Raw genomic sequence first — 25,474 nt, 5'->3', positions numbered from 1 at the left:
GGGGGGGAGGAGGAGAAAAAAGTAAAGGGAATGAGACATGAAAGTGGAGGTGGTGCAGGGAGCCAAAGAGAGAGAGGGAGAAGAGATGGAGAGGCTGATACAGAGTGCCTCTTTCTCCCTCTGTTCTGTGGCCAAAATCCACACTGCGGCTGAAATTTGCTTTAGCTGCCACCTCCTCTCCATTTTCAGATGCCTCTTCTTCGACAGCAGATTTACTGTTTTGGTCTCCTCGCTGGCTTCCGTTCCACAAACACTAAATAATACAACCGCTCAGAGTGTGAAGCCACTGTGGTGGAGTAACACATCAGAGGAGGTGATATGTGAGATGTGTGATATTCAATCTCCAGTTTGACTTTTTGCTTGTCTGTTGGTGCAGACTGACCCTCAGATTATTGCTCAGCTTTTCAGCAAAGTTCTCTCTTTTTGAGAAAATCTTTGGAAAGACTCGGGTACTCAGGCAGCTGAAAGCATTGCAATTAAATGTGACCCTTTTCTTTTCCAGGGTCGTCCTTCTCTATAAAACACCTGCTAACACCAACCTGCTGTCTTTCTGGTTTAAACTAAAGACAGTGTGTCCAAAATGTCTTTCCTCTGTTTCCATCGACTGAGTTGCTTTTTCACCCTCACGCAAGGCTGCTTTTACACAGCATGCATGAAGGGACTCGAGCAGGGTTTTTAAACAGAACCCATTACTTCTACTTCAGTGGAGCAGCCCTTGTTGGTTGTAGGATTGTGAGAAGTTCACTTCCTAAAAAGTTTTTGTAGTAAACATCATTTGAATATTGCTAGAGGTAAAAGCAAACATGTCATAAAAGATCAGTAAAAACCAAATATTCCAAAACCAATCTCTTTTCCTTCGACAGATCTTGGAGACATCTCCGCACAAAATACCAAATAAAGCGAAGCCTATAAAGTCAGGGCGAGGACAAGGGGGGTGAAAAAAAGGCCCGGTGCCCTGTGGGAAATCAGTGCCTTAATTAAGCAGGCCTGGTTTCTGTCACCAAGCACAGGGATTATGGGCCTTACTCATTATAGTCCTGATTATTGCTTTTCCCCAGCAATCACAGAAAAAAAGCCAGTAAACACATTTGTCAATGATTTCTTGCCAATCTGACAAGCTCACATCAGATTTAATACTCCACACCCAGCAGGCCTACATGACTGGTCTTCCTCTTACCCTCATCTTACTTTCATTCTTTTCATCCCTAAAAAGAGATCAAACTATACTTGACCTACTAGTAATCATCCCAAAGAGCAAAAGCCTTGATAAACAAAGAAATTGTGACTGACCTGCTTGAGTCAGACATCAATCTTATACAAAATCAAACAAAACTGAAAGTCTCTACTTGGCCGCTTGCAAATTTGCTGGACAAACTTTAGCCAGATGAGCTTTGAGTGGGAGTTGTTTAAGGGAAAACGCATCAGAGTTCGTGCAGTGGTGCCAGATGTTGTTTGAATAATACATGTGTCAAAGTGACTCCCAGTTTAAACAGTGCACAGTCGATTCAGGAGGAGGGAGAAAGCAATTTGGCCAAATTTACCAATACTGAAGATGTGATGTACTCCCTGTTATGTTCACTCAGTGTGAGGGGAAGGGTTGGCCTTGTATGTGAGAGACAGTCATTCATCCTGAGAACCCAAAGTCAAGCCCCCGCTCTGGCAAACACCCTCCCTTCTTAAGTGTCCTTGAGCAGTTCATGAAGGGTGTGATCACACTAGAGGCAGCGGTTGTTTGTAGAGAGAAATTGATTTCAGTGTTTATACAACTAATGTTTTAAAAGGGGCATAACATTCACACACAAATATGCACTCTGTATCTACAGTACTGCCAAGGGACTTGCGTGGTGATTTAGAAATAATACAATAATCTTTAATGAAAAAAAGAAAATGTTTTTGAGTTTCTAGTTTAATAATGCATTGTAGATTTAGTTCAGTCATTTGGACCTCTGGTGGAACTTAGCCCTGTAAAGCCAGTTCAGGTCATTCTATTTTAAATCAGTTCAATTCAGTTCCCATTCTATTTAAGTCCAATGTATTTATAAAGCACCAAGTCACCAACAAGAGTTGATGTACTATAAGGTAAAGAGCAGACCCCAGCAATTAGAGGACCCCCTATGAGCAAGCACTTGGTGACAGTGGGAAGGAAAAACTCTCTTATAACAGGAAGAAAAAAGGGGCAGCCAACAGCAGTTGGGGGTGAGGGGTAGAAAAAAGGACAACAGAATGGATAAACATCCTTACTAAGAAAAAAAAACATCAATTTGCATGAGTTTAAATTTGTATATAATTTTTTTTAACTGTTTTTTCATCCTAAACAAAAACAACAACAACAACAGCAAAACATCAGAGAGTTCGAGTTAAAAAAAATCCCACTGATGTTGTCGAGATCTCAAAAACTCATGTATCAAATATAACACACTTGGTGCTACAGGTTTAAATTGATCAGTAACAAATATATCAGCGCAAATGATTTGAAAAAATCCTGAACTTTGTTTTAATCACTGCTTTTAAAACTCATCAGTTTCACTCAGTGGGAATCCCGTGTGACTCACCTCTGTTACATTTTTTCCTTAAGTATAAGCAACAAAAACACTTTAAATCCAAATTATGAGATGTTAAGCTTGAACCTAAGAACATCCTGGTGTGCAATAATGTGTAGAAAGAGATTTTGCATCATATCCACACATCTAAAGTAAGTACAGAATGGGAACATCACCAAACTGCCCCAAAAGTAAATCTCATTCACACCATCTGGTTGCAAGATCTGTGGGAATGAAAGAATCTGCTTGGGAAGATTCCCCTGATCCAGTCTCCTTCTATTTCCACATGGAAATTTCCGATCTCAGAGTGTGTGAATATGGAAAACTTGGACACTATTATTCTTTTTCAGCAGAAATGGGGAAGACAACTGGAACTTCTAGGGTTTTGACCTCTGCCTTATGTTTGTAGTAGTTTTTCTTGTGCATCTCATATTTCTGTTCCAGGATATTGTGTAGATTCACTCACTTCCCATGATTTCGATTATGGACTACACACTTTACACCTTGAGAAAAAAACTTAATAATAACTTAATAACACACATCGTCTTCATTGTCTGAATCACTTTTATAAAATAATCTGTAAAATTTCTTCCAAGATAAGACAAATTTATATTTGCAGATAGCACCATTGCTTCTACAACACTGTATCCTAAAAAGAAAAAGCATTTTTGCTAATAACGTATTTGGCATATAACAAACACGTTGTTTACTGTTTCCTTCCCTGGAGAACTTTGATTATTTTGTCTTGTACAATATTCAGTTGTATGGTTACACAACACTTATTTACATAAAATTGAAATCCTTCTCTGAGCTTAGCCAAAGATTGTAGTTTGAATGGAACACCAGTCTCTGATGTATTAAAGTTGTGCTTATCATTGACCCCAACGCCCTCCTGCGGATGCAGGCCATAAATATGGAGCTTCATTTATTGCAGGTGAAATCCATCCATCCATCCATCCATCCATCCATCCATCCATCCATCCATCTTCCACTTATTCAGGGCCTGCAGCCTACATGGAAAATCCCAGACTTCCCTCTCCCCAGCCACCTCCTCCATCATATCCAGGGGAACACAGAGGCGTTCCCAGGTCAGTCAAGAGATGTAATCTCTCCAGCGTGTCCTGGGTCTGCCCCGGGGCCTCCTTCCGGTGGGACATGCAATAGAGGGGTAGTAGCTCTACTCTCTCAAATGACTGAACTCCTTTCTACATTCTTTAAAGGAAACTAATTTCTGCCGCTTGTATCCACAATCTCTTACTTTCGGTCTCTACCCAGAGCTCGTGACCATAGATGAGAAAGTGAAAAAAAATCCAGCCAGTGATTACGATGCCACAAAAACTGTGTCTAAGAAAATAATTTAGTTATCTAGGAATGTAATTTCTCTGTGACAGGGCTGCTCAATAACACCACAATTCTTTACATAAGGTGTAAGAGGTAACCTTGGGTTCTGTAGTCCCTCAGATTGGTATTTTGGACAACTATCTGATACCTTGACTAATAAATGGAATATTAAATCATTCCAAGCCCCCAAACTAAGCTCTACTTTGGTTTACTCACTCCGCTTTTCTTCTGATGCCTTTAAAACGACCACTTAGAAACCAGCGGTAGATGTCACTTTCACCTCGTCCACTATTATTTATTGTCAGTGGCTTCAAAAAAAGAAATGCAGTGTGCCCAGCCTTCACCCTGAGCAATCACGGCAAGCTCAGGGGACACGGCTGCAGTTAACTCTGGGGGAAGTGTCATGGGTCATGGCAACAGACTGATCAATAAAGTATTACATGACTTCACAATATCAGGTAGAGGACGTAGGGGAGGGAACGTTTTATCAGTTGCAGGCGCATATGCAAACACGCACATATACAGAAGCAGATGGAAAGGTGACGCCTCGCAGTGAGGTACACGTTCCTGCAACTCACTGGGGTGTAACTCATGTCGAGAGCTTGCAGTGAGAACGCAGCCAGGTTTATTAATACTGCTGCAAAGAGGAATCATGGGTAGTCACGATGCTGGACTAGGTGTCAGATTTTATGGATTCCATGGCAGGACTGCAGCTGTCCCTTCTCAGCCCTCTCGCTTTCTTCAGCATAGCCTCACACACCTGCATCCATCTTTGTGGGAACATTATATCTCTCATTTATCTTGCCTGGTGGGCAGCTGATCAGGTTAGAGTGTGTGTTACATTTAAGAGAGGGGTGATCGTATATGCCCTCACAGACAAGACACGTATGAAATTCTCCAGCCTCGGATAGAAATGTGTAATGTAAAGAACCCGCTCCCATTTGCTGCTCTTGCTTTTCCTTGTTGTCATGGATACAAAACCCCTTCGCCAGCCCGACTCTTCTTTAAATGCGACGCGTGACACACGAGCACTTTCTGCAAAACTTTTCCATTCATTTTCTTTTCATGTGAAGGCATCGAGCTAAGCAACACAATGAACCTGTCCCTGGAGGGAATAAAGAGCCCTAACAGGTTTACCTCTGTCTGCTGACACACACTCCATTACTTCATCTCCGACCTGCACACACATTAACCTCAGCAGCTGTTGCAGGTGGCAGGAGGAAGGACCAGGAGTTCACACAGTGGCAGCTTGCTTCCTGTGCCCTATTGGATAGTTACTCCAGCACTTAAACCTATTGTCCACATTAGTAACAGCTGAGATTTCATAGTTCTCTTGGCCCTGCAGAGGGCACAAACAGCACGTACCCTACTCTTGACATGCTCCTTAAACATTACGTTCAGAACGTAAACTGAATCTAACAGTCAGGGCCCATGGTTCTGAGAAAATGGGATGAGCTTTTTACTATTTCATGTCTTTTTATATCACATATCTGATCAACAGGTGGTGGTAGCACGGCGTTTGGCAGCAAAGATGATGACTGAGAGTGAGTAAGCATTAATGTAAACAATCCAGGCTTTCAAATTCAAAAATGAGGAAGGAAATCCGCTTTTCAAAAATTACAAGAGGAAGGATAAAGTATCCATTGTCTGTCTTTAATCTACATGTCTGCATTATCAATTTAAAACAAATGTGTGAAAAATAAATACAATCCTTCAGTACTTTTGGCAATTGGGTTTTAACTACTTTTTTTCCCCTTTATTTGCTTTGGAAGTTTAAATTGTGAGCAGATTATACAATTATGTTTTGGCTACAATGATCATGATCACTCTAGTTTATTATTAGAAAATAGAATTGCTTCATTATTAATGTCTGAATAAACATTTTACCTTTTTTACCATAGACCTTGATTTATTGGAAAGCTATGAAACTGGGTAACAATCATTAACTGGACCTCAATCAAATCTTTAATCTTAACTCTTAACGCTTTGCGCAAAAAAATAGCTCTCATCATGCATTCGCTAGCTTAAGTCATAGAAAAGGGAAGATTTTTCCTAGTAAGATTCGAAGAGAAAGGCCAGGGTACGGATTTTGGACAGAAAGCGGGGAAACAGAGAGCTCTGATAAACCAGGAATACTAAAGACATGAGGGACATGGCTGAGAATGAAATGTACTTTCTGGAGAGGCAAGAGACTGTCACTGATCTAAAGAGAGAGGCCTGGATTGGGAGGAGGAGGAAGAGTGGAGCTGGTCGGCTTCACTTGTCATGCACCCTTGCAACACTGTCTCCATAAAAACATGATGACTGCCAGCACTGAAGGAGAAAAAGACAAAAGAAGAAGATTAAAAAAGGGAGAGGACACTCAAAGGTGAGCGAGAGAACGGGGGAGCAAGTGAAAAAGCAGACAGCCATGCTCCATATTTTCTGAGCAGAGAGCAAGGCGAGCATCGGGTGTGGGATTTGGGGGGGTGTGCACGCTCTATATTTTTAATTTTTTTGTGGGGGGAGGAATGTCTGGAGCAGGCCCAAAGGTCCTCCTCAACAAGGACACAACGCAATAAAACACTCAGAGATGAAGTGTCTGATAGGGGGCGACAAGGGAAGGAGAGGAGAAAGAGTAAGTAATAGAGGATGGAGTCAAGCCTCCACAAAGAAAGAAAGAGCACCAGCCTGGTGGGGATGAAGGAGATGGTTGAGCTGAGGGCAAGAAATGCACGAGTGTTATTCTGGGTGTCTGGTGTGGGTCCGTGACAGCCCAGAGAGCCGAAGCAGGCTAAGTTAAACTGCCGGCAGCCAAATGACAAACACCATCATATATGAATGACTTGGGAGAATGAAAAGCTCCCATTGCATCAGGGACGAGTAAATCTTAGAAATGCAGTGCATTGACATAATAAAGCATAACCTTTCTTGTCATGTGCAGAAACAAGGCAAATTGTTACAGTTTCGGAAAAAGAAAGCTGGTCTCTGCTGTTGCTCTACTTGCTCATCCGTGGGCCTGGGTCAAGACTCTAAAGCCATTAGATTCTTTGACTGTATATAAACAGTCAAAATATGTAGGTTTGCAAATAATTGTAAATTGCCTGTTATTTTCTCTGTTACTTATTTGATGACTTTAAAAATGATTACCGTAAATTTGCTTAACATACACAGTATAGTAGACTAAGTTACTCCATTCAAGAAGTGCATGGTGAGAATACTGGTGAAATACTTCTGCCGAGGAGAAGAGCCAACATCTAGCTTCAAAGCAAGAATCTGATGATGGTTTGAAGGTGCATTAGTAACACAGGATTGGTAACTTCCTAGTGCTAATCGACATACAAAGGTACTGGAGCAATAGAGCATGATGCCATCCAGATAATATCATTTTCAGCAAAGGCTTGCTTGCTTATTTTCAGCAAGACCGCAATGTGCATGATTCTGTAGAAAGAGTTCAGGTGCTAAATTTGCAAGTGAAAATAGATTTTTTTCAAAATACGCAAGTAATAGTATCCTGTTGCTCTACTGATTAAAGTGTACACGCTGTATTTTTTCCTTAACTTTATTTCTTCTTAATTTCTATCAGAAAAAGGAAATAAAATTGTGGCTTCGAGTCTTTCTCCACTTCTTGTCACACTGTCCCACATCACTATCTGAACAGTAATAACCTTAACATATTCTTATTATTCATTAGCCCAACAGCCTTATCAGTTGGTTTTTCGAATTTAATTTAGACTTGGGATACGAGGCTATTGAGCCTCACTTCCAGATGACTGAGAATAATTTCCCCACACTGTCGCGGCCAGTGTCAAAGTTGTCAGCAAAGATAAAAGGTAACTTAGCCTACTGTCTAATTTATTTCTGCCTGCCGGTTTTTCTTTCAGCATGACCACAGTCGTTCGCAGAACACGACTGTTCCAAGATATCTGACTCCCACTGAACAAAAAATAATTTAGCTAGAAAGCAAACATAAAAGTCATGTTAATGTCCACAGGGACTAAATGTCATACATCATTGATGGCTGTACAGAAATTCTCTACTCCCCTGCTCTCAAGGAGGACACAGCACAGAGGACCTATTTTAGAAGAAAATGTGCAGTTGTTTAAATATTTTCCCTCACACTCTCTGCAAACCTAAAAAGTACAGTGATTCTGCTCATGAAGAAATACGAAGAAGAAATCTTAAACAAATGGTTATAGTTGATTTATATCATACCGTATATACATATCATTATTCATCTAGCAAAACTAATGAGTCCAAGTCCACGAACGCTGTCAGAACTTGGGCCTCAGTCACAAAAGCCTAAAGACCAGTCGGTGACCACCTAGCATCGCGTAATTCTGCAGTAGTCACCAAAAAAGAGGGTGCAAGGAGATCTGAAAGTATGAAACAAAGAACTCTTTGGCCTGAATGCCAAGTGTCATATCTGGAGGAAACCAGGCACTGCTCATCACCTGGCCAATACTATCCCCACAGCGAAGCAGCATCATGCTCTGGGATGTTTTTCGGTTTTATCTTCTAATAGGACAACGACCCTAAGCACACTGCCAAGATAACAACGGAGTGGCTTTGGGACCACTCTGTGAATGTCCTTGAGTGGCCAGAGCTAGAACTGTGCTCCATCCAAACTGATGGAGCTTGAGAGGTTCTGCAAAGAAGAAGAACGGGAGAAACTGCCCAAAAATAAGTGCTTCAAGCTTGTAGCGTCATGCTCAAAAAGGCTTGTGGCTGTAATTGCTGTCAAAGGTTCTTGAACAAAGGTTGTGAATACCTATGTGCATGTTATCCTTTTTTATTTTTAAGACTTTAAAGCAAACGTTTTTCACTTTGTCATTATGGGGTATTGTGTGTAGAATTTTAAATTGAAAATATGAATTTAATCCACTTTGGAATAAGGCTGTAACATGACCAAGTACAAATGGGGATAAGTCTTTCTGGGTGCTCTGTATATAGCATTATTATCACTTTAACCTTCAAATCAATCATTGTCCTTCAAGGAGAGGTCAGAGGTCAAATGTGACATAATATTTGAAATCTTTATAAGGTACTTTCTATGCTCTGACAATACAAACCACACTTGCAAGAATCACACACTTGTAGCTTATAACTTGTAGTTATAAGGCTTTTTGTCTTTTTTTTTTTTTTTTTACCAATAAATCCTTAAGCTGGCCTTGAAGACCTCGGTGGATGTAACAGAAATCCACTCTACGCTCCTACAAAGTTTTATCAGAATTCCTTCAAACGTTTTCGAGCATTCACATTTACAAATACATGCGAATGCTACCAAAAACACGGCCTCTTTGGCAGAGCTAATGTAGCACAAATTAACAGTTATAGTACTGTGCAACAATAACACAAGTGATCATTGTCAGTATAACAGTTAAGACAAACAGGCCTGTGCATATAAATAAAGCCTAAAATAAAATCTAGTGTGCCCTCTTTGTTATGCACAGTATGTACCAAATAGAGGTATCATCACGTATCGAATGGTGGTTTTCGAACAGTAATTTAGACGCCTACTAAATGATGATCCCTAAAGTTGGGTCATCACAATGAAATCCTTCTCTGTAATTACTAGGGCACGCTGTCACTACCTGTAATGTCTGAATTAGAGCTCCCAACCACACCTGTCTGTCATGTTGGCTTTTCTGTGTGTTACGCTCTAGAGGAGCTGGGCAGCAGACCAACCCCAGCACAGGTTTCACACATAAGGCATCCCTTCCTCTGCTCCCGTTCTGCACATTAGTGTTATGTTCGGCTTCTTTTATTTTTTCCTGTACCAGGAACAGAGGAGACCAATAAAAGAAAATAAGAAATAAGACACCTCAGCAAATCTCTAATCAAGCAAAAGAAAGCACATTTATGAGTGTGAATATGTCAGTTGGCGCAAATGTTCTTGATCATTATGTCAATTTGCGCATTCTGTGGATGTCACCATTTTTACAGCTACAGTGGAAAGAACAGATGTGGCAGAGGGATTGAAGTTTTTTGCATATGTCCAAATGTTGCTTTTCTTAGCAGGATAAATGGTGTTTTAAATATTGAGAATGAGGACGAATGTAAGATGGGGGTATTTTTTAGGGAGTGAACCGTCTGAAGAATAAATCAGTATTTCAAAATGTCAAAAGCTTAGTTATTCTTGTGACTACAAAACCGATTTGAAAACAACTTGCTGCAAACCTACAGTATATTTGGCTGCCACAGTGTTACACTGCTAACACATTTCACTGCGTGTTATGCTTGTATAACTATGCATGTGATGAATAAAGAATCTTGAATCTCATAACCATTATTGTATGAGTGCAACATGAGGTAAGGGTGCTGTTGTGATATTTATTCTGCTCGTCCACTGTAACCTCCAAATTTATTTAATTCGAGGGAACATCAGTGGTCCTGACAGATGAACTCCTCCAGAAAAAAAAAGTTGAACCTGGCTCAAAACTTGGCTCAGTTGCACTGCGTTAGCCAATGAAATACGGGTGCCACTGAGTGTCATTCTGCTGCTTACAATTGGTAAGACAGAAAAGAAAGGAACTGCAGCAGTGATGATAAAATCCTGTGTCTTTTGAAGGCGGGCCCTCATGGCTAGGGGTTATGGCCACAACCACGAATGTCACCCTGCATCTCTCTCATATTATTTCTTATTTGCTGAGATTTGGAAGCATCACACGATCAGACAGGAGCTGAAGCGGTCAGAAGATCATAGAGAGCACACAGTTTCAGCTGTGTTTTTCAGTCACCCAGCTACTACATTAACCAATCCCAGCTGTTCAGGTGCACATTATGGGTTGCCTTTTTTGTGACCTGAAGTTTTTTGGGGGGGGGTTCACCTTTTGAGTACATAATTTGGGATATGGCCACTGTGAATTGGGCTTTGAGTGCTCCCAAAATGCAGATGACCTACAGATCAATATTGTTTTCAAATTCCCACTGTTTGGACATACACTGGTGCTAATGTGCTGCTCACATTATGTAGACACAGAGTAAACAAACTGTTTACTCAGTTTACAGAAAGAGAGACAGAGGTGTGAATGGTAAAATTTTCAGCTATCTCTTGTAAACAGCCATTACTGCTGACTTCCTGCTTTTATTAGAGTAGCATGCAGACATTTCTTGTGTGCAATGATGGGTTATTAGTAATGTTTGGGCAGCCTCGCTCACAGAATTATCTCTAAACGGAGATGTTAAGAACAGTGCTCTCCTGCCTCGAGGTTAAGATGATCACATTTCTAAAATCCTATTTTTTTTCTTGCTAAATACAGAGACTTTTGGTATACCCCTTATGTGCCATAAAGTAAAACAGGCTGAAAAGACAAAAATCATGTTTTGATTGTACAACAAATAGACCACTCTTTAACCTTTAGACCACTCTTTAAGTAGATGTGACGTGTCTTTGATTTGAGGCATTTAAAGCAAAAACAGGGTGAATGAGAGTCCTAACAAGAACTACAGACGTGTGTGTGTGTGTGTGTGTGTGTGTGTGTGTGTGTGTGTGTGTGTGTGTGCGCGTGTGCGTGTGTGTGTGCGGTTTGGTTTCAGTGGGGGGGCTCATTTGATTCGATGCAGACATTGAAAGACATCACTGATTGGGAAGCGGATCGCACAGGGAAGATGCACACATTTCTAAAAATAGTCAGGGACATGGATTCTTTCTGGCAGGGTGTGTGTGTGTGTGTGTGTGTGTGTGTGTGTGTGTGTGTGTGTGTGTGTGTGTGTGAGTCAGTCAAATACCTCTGTGTCTCTGACATTTAATGACTACAAGCATACACCCTATAATACAGCAACGCACTTTAACTCACATGAACACAAACTCTTGAAAACACCATGAAATTGTGATCACTATTCAGAGCCTGGGGTCCTGCACACACAATGCTGCCATACAAACTCCACATACGCATACATAACATGCTCATAGCTAGGTTTAACTCTGCAATTCTCTACAGTACATCACAGCTTTCTAACCTTAGGGCTGGCAACCAATGCAGTGTCTTCTGATGTTGAAATGGGTCCCTTGATAAATTCCTAATTATACAGAAATGACTGTGGAATGTCTTCAAATGGCCTTTGGGCTGCATAGAACAAGTATAAAACGTCACACAGCTTGCCAATGAATTTCCATTGACCGGCTTATGAGAGCAGCTTTATTTCTGCCCTCTGGAGCGTTAAAACACTCCTCTACTGTATGTAGTCTACAGCCTCAACCTAAACATTTCCTTCAGTAGTTACTGGGGTCAATGTGTATTTTGGTCTCAACACAGGGCTGAATAGCAAAAACTAAGATTCTGAACCTTACATAAATTCATGCCCCTGCTGTTCACGTCTTCAAATGTAGTGCTGTGAGGCGAGCAGGTGCAAGGTTTCTTCAGCTGGCATGAGGGTTTGGGTGGAGGAATGGGTTGTTAACAGCAAGGTTAACCTCTAAATCAATCAGTCCCTATTATAATATACAGTATCTATCCTTGTCTTCTAGGTGCTGAGAGATAAACCCACAAGAAAAAAAAATGAAGTCAGCTTAGGAACTGAGCACAAAGGGTAGAGAAGACTGCTGGCTTTGTCCCTGACAGAGGATGTACTGCATTATGCATTGTATGTTAGTGAGTTTAAGAGGTTAAACTCACTATCTGCCCATAAATGTGCTTGGAAGTCTGTTTTTCCAGCTCCAGTTTATGCAACAAATCCAAGCATTTTTATTTTTCATAAGTCACCATTAAATTAAACTGATATTAGAATATTGTTCAGATGTTCATTAAACATTTGCACAATTTAAAATAAAGTTTGTTAGCTTCCAGATGTGAGTTAAGAAAGGTGAAACTTTAGCAGGAACTGCAAAGACATTAGTAATATGCTAGTGCTTTTACTGCCAGTTTAACTGTGTATTAAATTCAATCTTATATAGTGTCACTTCCCAGAAGTTATCTTATATTAAAGGCAATCCAATCACAGAACTCAACCTCTTGGCCACCTTTGTGTTGTTGGAGCCTCTTGGAATATTTTTAAAGGGCTTTATCACACAGATACTATGGCCTGTTGGAAGATAAAGCTGTACTCCAGTTTTGATGAATGGAATTCACATATTATTGTATTAGTCTCTAGAACTAATGCATGACTACCAGTCCAGGCTTCAATCCAAAGCGCAGTATCGTGTGTATGTTCCTGACAGTCTCTGGCTGGGCACCCTACTGTGCATACAATATAAGTAGACTTTAGGGAGATTTCTTTGACAGTAAAACAGTACAACAAATGATAAAATAACTTAAACTTTACTGCCTGTGCTTAGAGCGGTGGTGAAGACTTGCACATCTCCCATTAAGAAAGAGAAGTTAAGGGATTTCATGTAGCATAAGAATCATAATCTGACACTATATACTGTGCATATACACTCACTAGCGTCTTCATGAGTTGCACCATGCTAGTACTGGGTTGAACTGTCTTAATTCTTCATGGCATGGATTCAACAAAGTGCTGGAAACACTCCTCCCAGAGATCCGTGAGATTTTGGTCCATGATGAAATGATAGCATCACACAGCTCCTGCTGATATTTGTCTTCTACATATCCTGGTTCTAACAAGTGATTATTTGAGTTATTGGTGCCTTCCTATCAGCCTGAAACAGTCTGGCCATTCTCCTCCGACCTCCGACATCAACAGCGTGTTGTCTTCCAGAGAACTTCTGCTTATTAGATATTTTCAGTTTTTATACCATTCTTTCTAAACCCTACAGGGTGGGGAAATCTCAGTAGATGAGCGTGGCTGGCACCAACAACCACATTCAAAGTCACTTAAATCACCTTTTCTTTTCCCATTCTGATGCTTAGTTTGAAGTTCAGCAGGTCGTTTTCACCATGTCTACATGCCTAAACGCATTGAGACACGACCATGTGTTTGGCTGATTTGAGAATTTGCGTTAATGAGCTGTTGAACAGGTTTAACAAATGAACTGGATAAAGCATTACCAACTTCCAACAGGTATCACAGTGTTGTGATTAAAACTAATGTTAGAAAAGCCTAACTAGATTACTTACTTTTAAGCGTCAAAGTGGTAAAAAAAAATCTGTTTGTCATATTGTGTGTTTTGGACAATAAAAGACTTGATTATAGTGAACAGAATTTCTTCGAAGTCTGTCAGGGTTAATGTGCACTCTGTATTCAAAGACCTGTAAATGCATAATTTCACAGTATTAGGGGTATTAGTGTTATTTTAAATATGCATAGAAATCTGAAAACAAATGTGCAGAAATGCAGTACGATCACTGTGTGTTTAACAGTTACTGAGAAGATGTTTGTCCTGCCAGCGTGCTGTTTTCTGTCTTCACTTCAAAGCACAGCTGACAGTTTGTTACAAAAAAAAATTAAAAATCTTGAATTTCCTTCACACTTTCACCTTACATGTACTCTGTACGACTGATAGTTCCCTTGCCACATTACACCTTTCTATAATGCAGACAAGGATGCTTGCATACACACACATACACATACACACACACACACACACACACAGAAGATGAATGGCTGCATGGCGTATTCCCATCTCGCACACACATAGCGACAGGGAAAATAGGGGTGGAGGAGTAACAGGAGAGGAAAGAATTGAGATGAGCCAGGAGAGGAGGATGATTCAACATGTAAGGGAGGAACTCGCCTCCGTCGCACTGTATGTCCTCTGGTGTCTGATGAGATTATTGGGTGGCTCCTCCCTCCCTCCTGGCCCTCAGCTGTGTTGTCTTAAAAAGATTAACCACACCATTGTCTCTGCCAATAATGACGGGATAACAGGGCCTCTGCCTCACAGGGAAAGTTGAAATGCTCTGCGCTAATTCCATCCCATGGAGCGTGTTGCCATCATCCGTCCTCATGAATCCTGATTACCATTAGCTAACAGCGCAAGAGATCGGATTGGGTGCCCGAGTCGCGCAATCTGTCCCACTAAGCACAGCCCAGTGCTGGGGAGGTATTCTACCTGTTTGGAAAAGACTGACGCCTCTTTCCCCAAATTTACTGGCAGCAGCAAACAGTTAACAGTCCGACAGACCACACTGTTACCCGTGAAGCCAGCAGATTATAAATAACGAGCTGTGTGGGCTGATGAGCTGCTGATATGAACCTTCTCACATCTTATCATAACGCCACATCAAATCATTATCATTTCACAACTGAGATCCAACAGCCTCTGGGCAAAACTAATTACGTCTACCTGAGTTGGAACACTGAGTACAGCATCATCTTAAAAACAGCAATCACATATTCAGAAATGACTCCTTTATGATATTTTATACTCCACAGAGGTATAATTATAATTATCCATTTTCACTAATTTACACACCATTTCATTTATAATAAAGCATAAAATATGTAAACGCTTAATGTATTTGTATTTGTCATGACCTGAGAGATGTTGACTTTACGATCATAATTCAGCAAATGTCTCTAGACTGAGGTATGCGTCTAGTACACCCTGGTCATGCAGTTTTAAAATTAACTGAGAGTTAAATCATGATTTTAAAGAAACGTTATTACCCATAAAGTCTGCAGATCCAACAAATTCAGGGGCGCAAATCAAGTTAAACCCAAATCCTGGCTTACCTTTGAGGTCGGAAGCTACCTATAGATCCTTCCATAATCTGGGAATGCAACAGACCTTCAAGTTTGCTGTCTGTCCTTCTCTGACCTTGAGTGCGTGTTATTAACTTTAATTGTTTTGTGGTGCATAACAAAGAAAAATAGAGGCACCAGCTACACAGTCATCCACTTCAACAAACTTCGGAGGTCCATCTAGATCCAGCATCCTTTGCTGCATTTATGGTGATGATGAGCTTGTGAGCAGCAGGATATCAACCAGGTAGAAGGAACATGCAAATGGCAAGAACCAACAGTAGAGGAAGTGGGTGGGTGGGTGGAGTGCTGGTGCGCTGTATGCCTCGGGGAAGAGGGGAAATGAAGAGCATGTAGCCAGTCAGCCAGTCAGTGGAAGCATTTAGGTTCGCTGAGGCAGAGATGGGAATGCACAAATAGCAGGAGAAGTGGGGGCAAGGGAAGAACCAGCAGGAACTAAACGATCGATACCGTCCTCCGTCACTCACCTCATTCACTATGACATTTGTTGAAAACCTCTCGAGGACAAGCTCTACAGCTGTACATGCCTATTCGATTAAGATGCCTGCCTGATGTTTTGCTCGCATTCCCCTCTGTGCCTCCTTTGGCATGCCCTATCTTCATCTCTGTTTCCCCACATTATCCCTGTTTATCTCTCTTGGCTCTTATGTTTTTCACCAAAGTTAGTTCAGGGACTAAACTCGGGAACTTAAAGCTTCTTTTATGTATTCTGTGTATTCAACTAAACATGCCACACAATCCCTGAAGTCTTTGTGACGTTGCACACAAGTTATTATCTCACAAGCACAAATCATTTATTATTTGAGCAGTGTTAGATGTACAAATGCATACACAGAAAGCTAGGCCTTCTGTGTATGCATTTCTAGTTTTAAGCTCAGCACTTTGCTCTAGCTTTGTATTCCCAAAAAAGTCGAGTCCATTCTTTTAAAGATCAGTTGCATCTCCAGTTCCTTCTGTTGGCAACACATTAAAGACATTTCATGTTTGCTTACAGTGTGAATGATTGTTGATTTGTGTTTGAACACTAAGCAGCGTGCAGTGCTGCTAACTTGGCCTGCATTCCAGGGCACACGGGGAGAAAACGCCCACTAAGCTGCTCGTTTTCGGGGGTTTAGAAGTTAAATTTAAGAACCTATCTCAGGTGAAATGCAGACATAGTCCCTAAGTTCATAAAAAAAGGTTGTGTTCTGGAAAACTTCTGGGGTTGAAAAGAGTGTTTTGTCGCCTGTCACGACAGAACATTCTGTTGAAATTTATTTAAATCTTCACTGTACTCGAGCAGCCTCCATCAATCATGTCAAAGCAAACACTAAGAAGTTATTGCAAATCCCATCTGACCCTGGTATGACTCCGTTTCATATTCACCCCCCTTCCCGTACTATGTGAGCTAATCCCTCTTTACAGTATGTGTCTTCTTTCTTTCTCTCTTGTTCGTCGACTTTCTCCTTTGCCCACCCTGCGTGACCATGTAATTCAGCCTGAACAATACAGCAATGCCTCCTGCAGCCACTGTTCCTTAGGAGCTCTGATTTTTTTCTCGTGTCCCCCCCTGCTGTGTTTGTCAGGAACACAGTGTGTCAGCACCTAAGGAAACACCTTAACAAGGCATGGCAGGGGCAATCATGGAGATATGGTTTGCCCCATTCAGCCACCTTTTCCTTTTTCCATCCTCATCGTCTCTCTCATTTTTCCCCACTGTCTTCTCCTCCCCTATACGCTCCTTCTTTCACTCTATGTATATCTTCTACCTACCTTCTCTCCGGGCCACCCTTGCGCTCATCATATCCTCCACTTCAGCAAATGCTTCTGCTTTCATTTACTTTATTTTCCTGTCCACCCCCAGTCGGTGACAGCATTATTTTTAGACACTCTTGGCAGTGTGTAGCAATGTTTGTGTGTGCAAGTTTAGGAAGCTGACCCGATTTCCTAGTCATCTCAATGCCAACTTCATTCCTAACATCTCCTTCAAGTGTGGCCCCCGACAGGGAAATAACACCTGTTCACGGCACCGTAGGTGTGCCAGCTGGGCCAAATACAGAAGAGAAGCAGGGAGGAGGTAAAATACAGGGATCGAAGGAAGGAATGAGATATTTGGGAGGGGAAGTGAATGTCCAGCAGCTGCCCAGACCCCAAGGGAGCATACTTGGGGTATTAACCTCCATCAAAAACAGGTCAGAGTCCCTGAAACACTGTGACAAGCTGGGATTAAAAGCGTGGATTTGGTAATAGTTATGACTGATAACCACTGAAATAGACTTAACTTTAAGATCTAACATTGATGCTCACTGCATGTCATCAGTGTCCGGATCTGAAGTAGTTCTGCCTTTTGCCCTGGCTCTCTTTTTTCATTTATAAGACTTTGTTTGTGCTAATGTTTAATATGTACAGCTGCACTCAATACTGGCAGTGCTAGGGTCAAAACATGTGTGCTGTTATTGCAGTTTCTAAACAATATCCCATCTCAAGCCACCATCTATGACAGCCACCTCTTTACTTTCCAGCATACACGTGTTGGCATTTGCTGTGAAGAACATTCGACTTCTAAGGTGGTCATAGAACAACTGTCCAACTCACGATGAATATTTGAGGTTTCAGAGGAAGTCACGGAAACATGCAATGTGATCCACAGGTGAACAACATCTGAATGACTATTTAAAGTATTGGAATGAACCTTTTCTAACCTTTTAAATCCATTCAATTTGCATCTAGAACAAAAAATGTAATTTGTCCAGCGTAGCCTGGTGTTTGAGTCATGACTAAATACCTCATATAGCTTTTATTAATGCCTTCATAATAAATAAATTATTGTAGTAGTCAAACAATATCATAGTCATGGTTGAGGTATGCTGAAGGTCAGAGCTAGCCTGTTAGATGTGAAAAAAATCAGAGTTGTAACAAGTGCAATTCATTAATTGTCTCTGTATGCTTGATCCTTTTCAGTCTTAAAAGATTTTGGGAATCTTGGGCTGGGATTACCAGTCCACTGCAGAAATAACACAGACAGGAATTTGCAATTTAAAATCTCAATCCTTTCTGACCTGCACGTCTGTCTTCAGAGTCTGTAATGAAATCCGTCTTGAAGAAGCCCAAACGGCACAGGAATAATGCAGGCCTGCATTAAACCCAATTAAATTATCCATTTATTTTTTTATTTGCTTCAACTGGTATCCTTAAAATGCATTGAAGCTGGAAAGTAACAGAAAATCGGAAGACAAAGGAAACACAAAATGACCAGCCTAATCCACAAGGACCTCTCAGCTGTATCTGGCGACCTTGTGGAGGGAAGTAATGACTATTTGATCATTAGAAGATTAAAACAATACAACACCACAATAAACTTAGATTCACATCCATGAGAGAATAGGTCAGGATCATTCAAGTCTTGCATTAACCCATAGTCTGCTGTGTCCTTGATCTCACATCCTCTGTTTTCTACACTGCTTCCTTCCCATCATCCCCAACTCATCTCTGTTCAGTCACCAGCTGTTCACACATCCAAACCTACGCCTCTTTCGCTTCAAGTCTGCTGGGGAGGTGCACAGATCGTCTGCCTGCTATGTCCTTCTGGCATGCAGCAACCACTTGGATTCTCTGCTTCTCGCTTGCACACAGCCCTCATTCATTCAATTTGAGTCCACTCCACAGCCAGGCATCATTAGTTGGTAACCATTAGATTTATCTGTCTGTCTGTGTGCAGGAAGGCCGCAAGACATAGACTGATGTAAATCAATGCAAACAGGGATGACATATGACAAGGTAAGGAAAAAAAATGACATAGGAACATGGTAGACAAAGCGTGGCCCACAGGGAAGAGCTGGCTGACATGCTTTAAATGAGTGTCATCTGATCAGGGCAGAGAGTTTGTCCTTCAACACGCTTTCCCCTTTGGACACAACAGCACTATGGATAGTGAGCAAACATGTTTAGGCAACTGAGTAAACAGTTCTTCCAAGTATTCCACTTCTTAGCCAGCACTGCTGGGAATCGGAGTTTTGAAACTGGCATTTTAGGACATACAGTAAAAGACACGTAAATTATATAAGAAAAGAAAACACTATTTTATTATATTACAAATGTGCAACTGAATTACGTCTTAAATCTTAATTTATATAAATATCCATTTAAAGTCATAGACTGCTCCACAGCATTTTTTCTCCCTCCCACAGGAACTGAAGTCAGCTGAGTATGCAAAAAACTAAAAGACATGATGGATGTTTTTTTTCTGCCTATCGTCCAGGTGATTAAGGAAAAAAAATGTAAAAGCATAGTTGTTTAATTTGAATTTAGCACAACAAAGATGTAAAGAAAAATGTATTTAAAGTAATGTGCTACTGTGGGATGTGTTACACCCAACCAATTTAGACCAACAGTTTGAATACACGACTATCTGCAGCCCTGTGAAAAACTACGATTTAGTAACTTGGAGAAGCACATTTAGCAGCAACAGCAGCTTCATTAGTCTCTCACATAGTTGTGGAGGTGTTTTGTCCCACTCTTTTCATTGAGGTTTGCAGAGATTCATTCGTGCACAGCTCTCTGAAGGTCCCGCCACAGCATTCAGTCCAGCTGAGGTCTGAACTTTGGCTGGACAATTGCAACATCTTGATTCTTTTATTTTTCAGTCATTCTGTTGTAGATTTGCTGCTGTGCTTGGGATCATCATCCTGTTGCATGACCCAGTTTTGGCCAAGGTGTTGGATAAATGGCCATACATTTGACTCCAGAATACTTTGGTATACAGAGGATTTCACGGTCGACTTAACGACCAAAAGGTGCCCAGGTTCTGTGGCTGCAAAACAAGCCCAGAACAGCAACCCTCCACCGCCATGCTTGACAGTTGGTATAATGTGTTTGTGCTGATAAGCTCTGTTTGATTTTGTGCATTATGGCCAAACATCTCCACTTTGGTCTTGCCTGTCCAAAGGACATTGTTCCAGAAGGCTTCGCAAGCCATTTTCTTGGCAACCCTTCAACAAGTCACACATGCTCAGTCTTTTTCTAATTGTACTGTTGTGAACTTTGATATTTAACATGCTAACATACACAGCTAATCTGAGGCTACAACTCAAGAGCTGTAGCTCTTAAGTTTCATGCAATCTCTCTAAACATTGCAAAGTTGAAAGATGTCCACTCTGGAAAAGATTGTGGATTTGCATTAACACACACCTGAATGGTCCAATCTAGCAAAATTTCTGCTTTTATAGAAGTGCTCACATGATCAGTTAATCAAGTATATTAAATTAGCAGCAAGTGGCTGCTACTTACCCTTTTAATTCCTATGGAAGCTGCAAGGGTGTACGCAGGTTTCACAGAACTGCATAGAGTCCTGTGGAAACTTTCTTTTTCACATGACTGCAGGTCAATTTTATATTACTCGTGACTTCATAAATAAAATATTCGTATTATTTAACGCAAAAAGATTCAGTTCAGCCTTGTAATGTGTTAAAGAGACACCTAAATGAAATAGTAAGATCACATTCAAGTTTTACAACAAGACAAGAGAGCTCATACAGAGAAAAAGTCAACACTTTCAGATGCTGTAAGATTGTTAGAAGTGCAGCCTTAAAGGGGCTTAAGGAGTTCAGAATTTCCTACACAGTTATATGCTACTATAATAAGTCGTTTCTGGTTTGTTTAAAAACTGAATCATGCATACATGCTTTTAACATGTTGGTCCAGGGCTCATGTTGTCCATTAAGAACTCTCCCAAGTTATATAAGGTATGCAATCAGGTATCTTTTGTTTACACCTCATGATTCACCTTTTACCACACAAGCATGCAACACACCACATCTCTTTCTTTATAAAAACAATTAAGAAAAGTTCATTTAATTTGCATAGAAGATTGATGAGTCATCCAGAGCACCCCTATGTTTAGTTGTCAGTTGTGGGAGGCGTTCACTAAGTTTGACTGTGCCTTGCCTCTCTTCTCACCAGTGAACACTCAAAACTGCAGATCAACACACATTTCAAAAGGACACGCCTTTTCATTCATGTCAACCTTTTTCATCCTGAGAAATCGAGAAAAAAACCCCACTCTGGCATGAATAATTTATATTACCAAACAGATATGAATGAACTTTGACTGGGAGCCTCTGTCTCACAGCTGAACAAACAACGCTGCTCACGTGACCAAAACCTGAGCAAACCACCATAGCCACATGGACTCTATCTCTCTTAACTCTGCCCTCAGTGAAAGTACTGTAGCAACAGAGCAGCACACGGCGAACCATCAACATGCAGAAGCACTTTAATGAAAATTGGATGAAAACTGGGTTTAAATGTGGGTAAAAAGCAAATAAATTCTGACGGTTCTTTCAGTGCCAGATGCACTGTCATTGTGAATGCGAAATGTAAACTGTGTGCCAACACTACATCTTATATTGCTCTCAACATTTCTCACCAAAACTACTTAATTTTGAGGCTAAGCAAGTGCATCCATTCTAATAGAGAGCTTTGAGAGCAGCCTTATTTTTAACCAATTTGAAACGGCCAGTTCACCTCACTTTCCTCCTAATCACTGCTAACTCTTTCTGGCCTGAGGAGGTTGAGGAGATCTGTGCCTATCACTTGCACCAGCTGCTTCTTTTCACGCAACAATGAGATGCTTTCACCGCTGGGAAATGACTGGCTGCACGTGGTCATGCTATCCTACCATCCCAACCAACCTAGGTAAGTAAATGTTGAACCAACATGGCATCAGGAAATGTGGATAATACACTCTGAAATACTAAACCTCTGTCTTTGTTGTTTTGCTTGCTCCTCTTCTCTGAATACGTGGACACACACTGATACAATGAATGAAAACTTATGACTATTGTATAAAAAGATAATACAATAACAAGCTAATAAAAGTAAATGGAAAGTTATAGATATAGAAAATCTTTTAAGGAAAATTACAGAAGGTCATTCAGCAGAATATTAAAAAAAACATCACTAACTGAAGCAAATCACAGCCATTAACCATGTTCCACAGTGGGAAATGATCACTTTTTGATGTGTGCTGAATAATTTCCAGGTAAGTGGACTTTGAGAACAATAATCTTTTTTTTCTGTCTCTGACCAGTGACAAATCTGGCTCTGGACTACACATCCTGACTCAGAGAGTGACACAACGTCATGTGACCAAAATGGTAAAGAAGAGGAGGGAGAGAGAGGAAGAGAGGATGAGGAGGTGGATGATGTCACCCTTAGTGACTTTTCTATTAACAAACATGAGTAATAGACTACATATCTGATCATCAGAAGTGCGGCCATTCCTAAAAAAACAAAGTTAGAAAGAAGCTGAGGAGGAGGAGGTAGGGGGGCGGACAGTTGTTTCTTTTGACCAAAGTCTGTGCAGCCATGCATAAGGTGTGCATGCATGATTATATAAGAACATCTGCTAAACCTTTTGCACATGGATGTATGCAGGTACACAGACATGCACACACACACACACACACACACAAACACACACACACACACCTAGACCTTGTTTTATGTTTGTGCGCATACTTAAGATACATTTGGTGAGCTCAGAGAGGAAGAGTAGCAGCATTAGAAGGCTCATTAGCATAATGCGGGATGCAGGGAGAGATGCCATGTACTTAATTTGCTTTTGCCTGATCCTGTCTGATGGTATGTGTCACATACACCCTGAGCAACTCCCCAAGCTCCACCGCCACACATACACATCTACCCAGTCTGTCCTCCCTACAGTCCCATCTCTCCCTCTCCTCTTTTCATTTCTCATCTGTCTTACTATCCAATAACACCATCCTCCTTCCTCATTCTCATTCTCCTCTTTCTCTCTCTGCTATCCTCCCATCACTTCTTACCTCATGACTCTTCTCTTATTCACTTCCTCCTTTCTCTTATTTGGTCCTTTGTTCTGCTTCCAACACTGGACTTCAGATTTTGGACAATCTGATAAAAATGCACATATTCTGACACATTTTATTTAGATTACATTATATTAAAAAGTGCTAATTGGAGGTTTATAACAGGTTGTTGACTTTTGTTGCATGCCACTTCCCTCTGTCTGCACTTATTAGCAGCAAAATGCAAAGTTTTAAAATAAGAGCAGACAATCAGAAGTCTTTTAGTGTTATATTAAAGAATAAAATGAGTTTTTATACAATGCTTTATCAGCCTTTAATATTATGTTACTGTTAAGGCATAAATGTTTTACATATTCATGGTTAGACTCAACTAAGGTTGAGCAAAAGTATTTCTCTTTTAAATGTAGAGTTTAAGTACTATAAAATGGAAATGATTAAGTAAACTACTACAAATACCTCAAAATTTTAGTGCACAGGCTTAAATGTACTTAATCACAGAATGTAGCAGATAAATCTAATCATCTAAATAATCTGTAGCGTTATATCAGCTTTAATGTTCCCTCCTCATGCTCTTCATACATCAAACTTCTCTTCTTTACCTCCTGCCTTATCCAGGGACTCCTCCCCCCATTTAATTTCCATGCTTCCTCCACCGCCTGTCATGGCTCATCTTTGTCATTAAAAATTAAAATGTTGTCTGCCTTTTTGCTCTCATTAGAGATCACACAGTCTGGGGTAAAAAAAAAAAAAAAAAGACAAAAGGAACGTGAGCGATGCAGGATGACAAACCCACATGAGCCTGATTTAAACCTGCAACACTACAAATTCATGGCACACCCCTCACTCGGGTGAACTATGAAGACACCCTGTCTAATTTCTATGGCTTCCTCCGTTGCCTCTTGTGGCCCCTCTTCGTTATTAATCTGACACTTTCCTTCCCCCTGAGTCAACACTTTCCCGGCTCGATATTGCCTTGCCTCGCAGCCAGATGAGGGGAGGGGGGGGAAAAAACCCAAAAAAAACCACGCAAACATGCGCTTTGAATTTTGACAAAGAATGGCATCCCAGACTAATCATGTCCAGAATATTAGGTCAGTCTCGCTTGAATGAAGGATTGAAATTTTTTTATAAAAGATACTAAAAGCCCTGGCGTGACAGGAAAGAGATGTGGTAAACGGCATTTTCCACACCTGTCATCGACTTTGGTTTGCGGTATTTTAAATCAACATCACTCTGCATGGTCCTGACAGTACAACCAGCCGCTTCATAACACAGATGAGCGCAAAGCATCGAAAAGAAGAAAAACAGCAAGTAAAGCTCTGTCTTAAGGGAACTAAATCCTCCTACCAGCACTTCTAAATCCCTGAATCTCAATAATAACTAAGGTATATCGATGTATACCTGTACAAAGAATTTTCTTTAGCATTTTCTATTTCTGTTGTTTGAGTGAAAGATGCAGTGCTTTGTAAGGAGATTGACCACCTTTCCATACTTTTTAACTGTGTATCCCACAAAGGTTGCAGAGGCTATCAAAATATATCCTTATATGTACAGCTATGTATCCATGCAGCTGTGTTTGTATAGTAGTGTGAAGTGAATATAAATGTATAAAAGGTCAGATTCAGTCACCAGAAAATTCACAGTGAATCAAACTGCTCGTTGGAAAACCCAACGAATGAATTCCAGAGGAGGTGTGAACCCAGAAAGTTAATGAAAGAGTAGACAGTACAAACACGACAGGCACACAATCCTAAACATGCATCCACATATAGAGAAGAACATAGGTGCAGGGAACTCAAAAGCAGCATAAAAGGTCACTGTTGCTCACACTGCCTTGAGCAAGATGTAATGATGTGTCACTGAGCTGTCAGGCAGAAAACTACAGCCAGTGGAAAACCCTCTCTGCGGCTGCCTGTCAGTCCCCCCAAAAAGCCACGTCTGAGCTGCACAACACCTGCACACACAGACGTAAACGCTCCTGCATTTCACATATGGGGTTTTCGAAACGTAAACCTGGCTAGCTCATGCATATTGCCTCAAAATCCTTTTCATACATACAAACGCAACCCCCATCTGCAGCAGACTGTGACCAAACATCACTGTAGAGCAGCAGAGCAGTCCCTCCGTGATGCTCACGGCTGTTTCTCTCGACTCAGCTGCAGCAGTGAACATCAGACCCAG

The 25,474-nt window shown here is 40.9% G+C and overlaps 1 protein-coding gene across 2 annotated transcripts in view; it reads right to left on the bottom strand.

The window, feature by feature from the left end:
• Positions 1 to 25,474, bottom strand: part of slc8a3 (solute carrier family 8 member 3) — a 140,376-nt gene that overhangs the window by 56,683 nt on the left and 58,219 nt on the right. The window lies entirely within an intron of this gene.

The sequence above is a fragment of the Haplochromis burtoni genome, unplaced genomic scaffold, assembly GCF_018398535.1.
Source record: "Haplochromis burtoni strain Fernald_Lab_line unplaced genomic scaffold, NCSU_Asbu1 Contig_176, whole genome shotgun sequence".
Taxonomy (NCBI): Eukaryota; Metazoa; Chordata; class Actinopteri; order Cichliformes; family Cichlidae; genus Haplochromis; species Haplochromis burtoni.
Note: the sequence above shows the minus strand (reverse complement) of the source record. Positions and strands in the feature narration are given on the sequence as shown.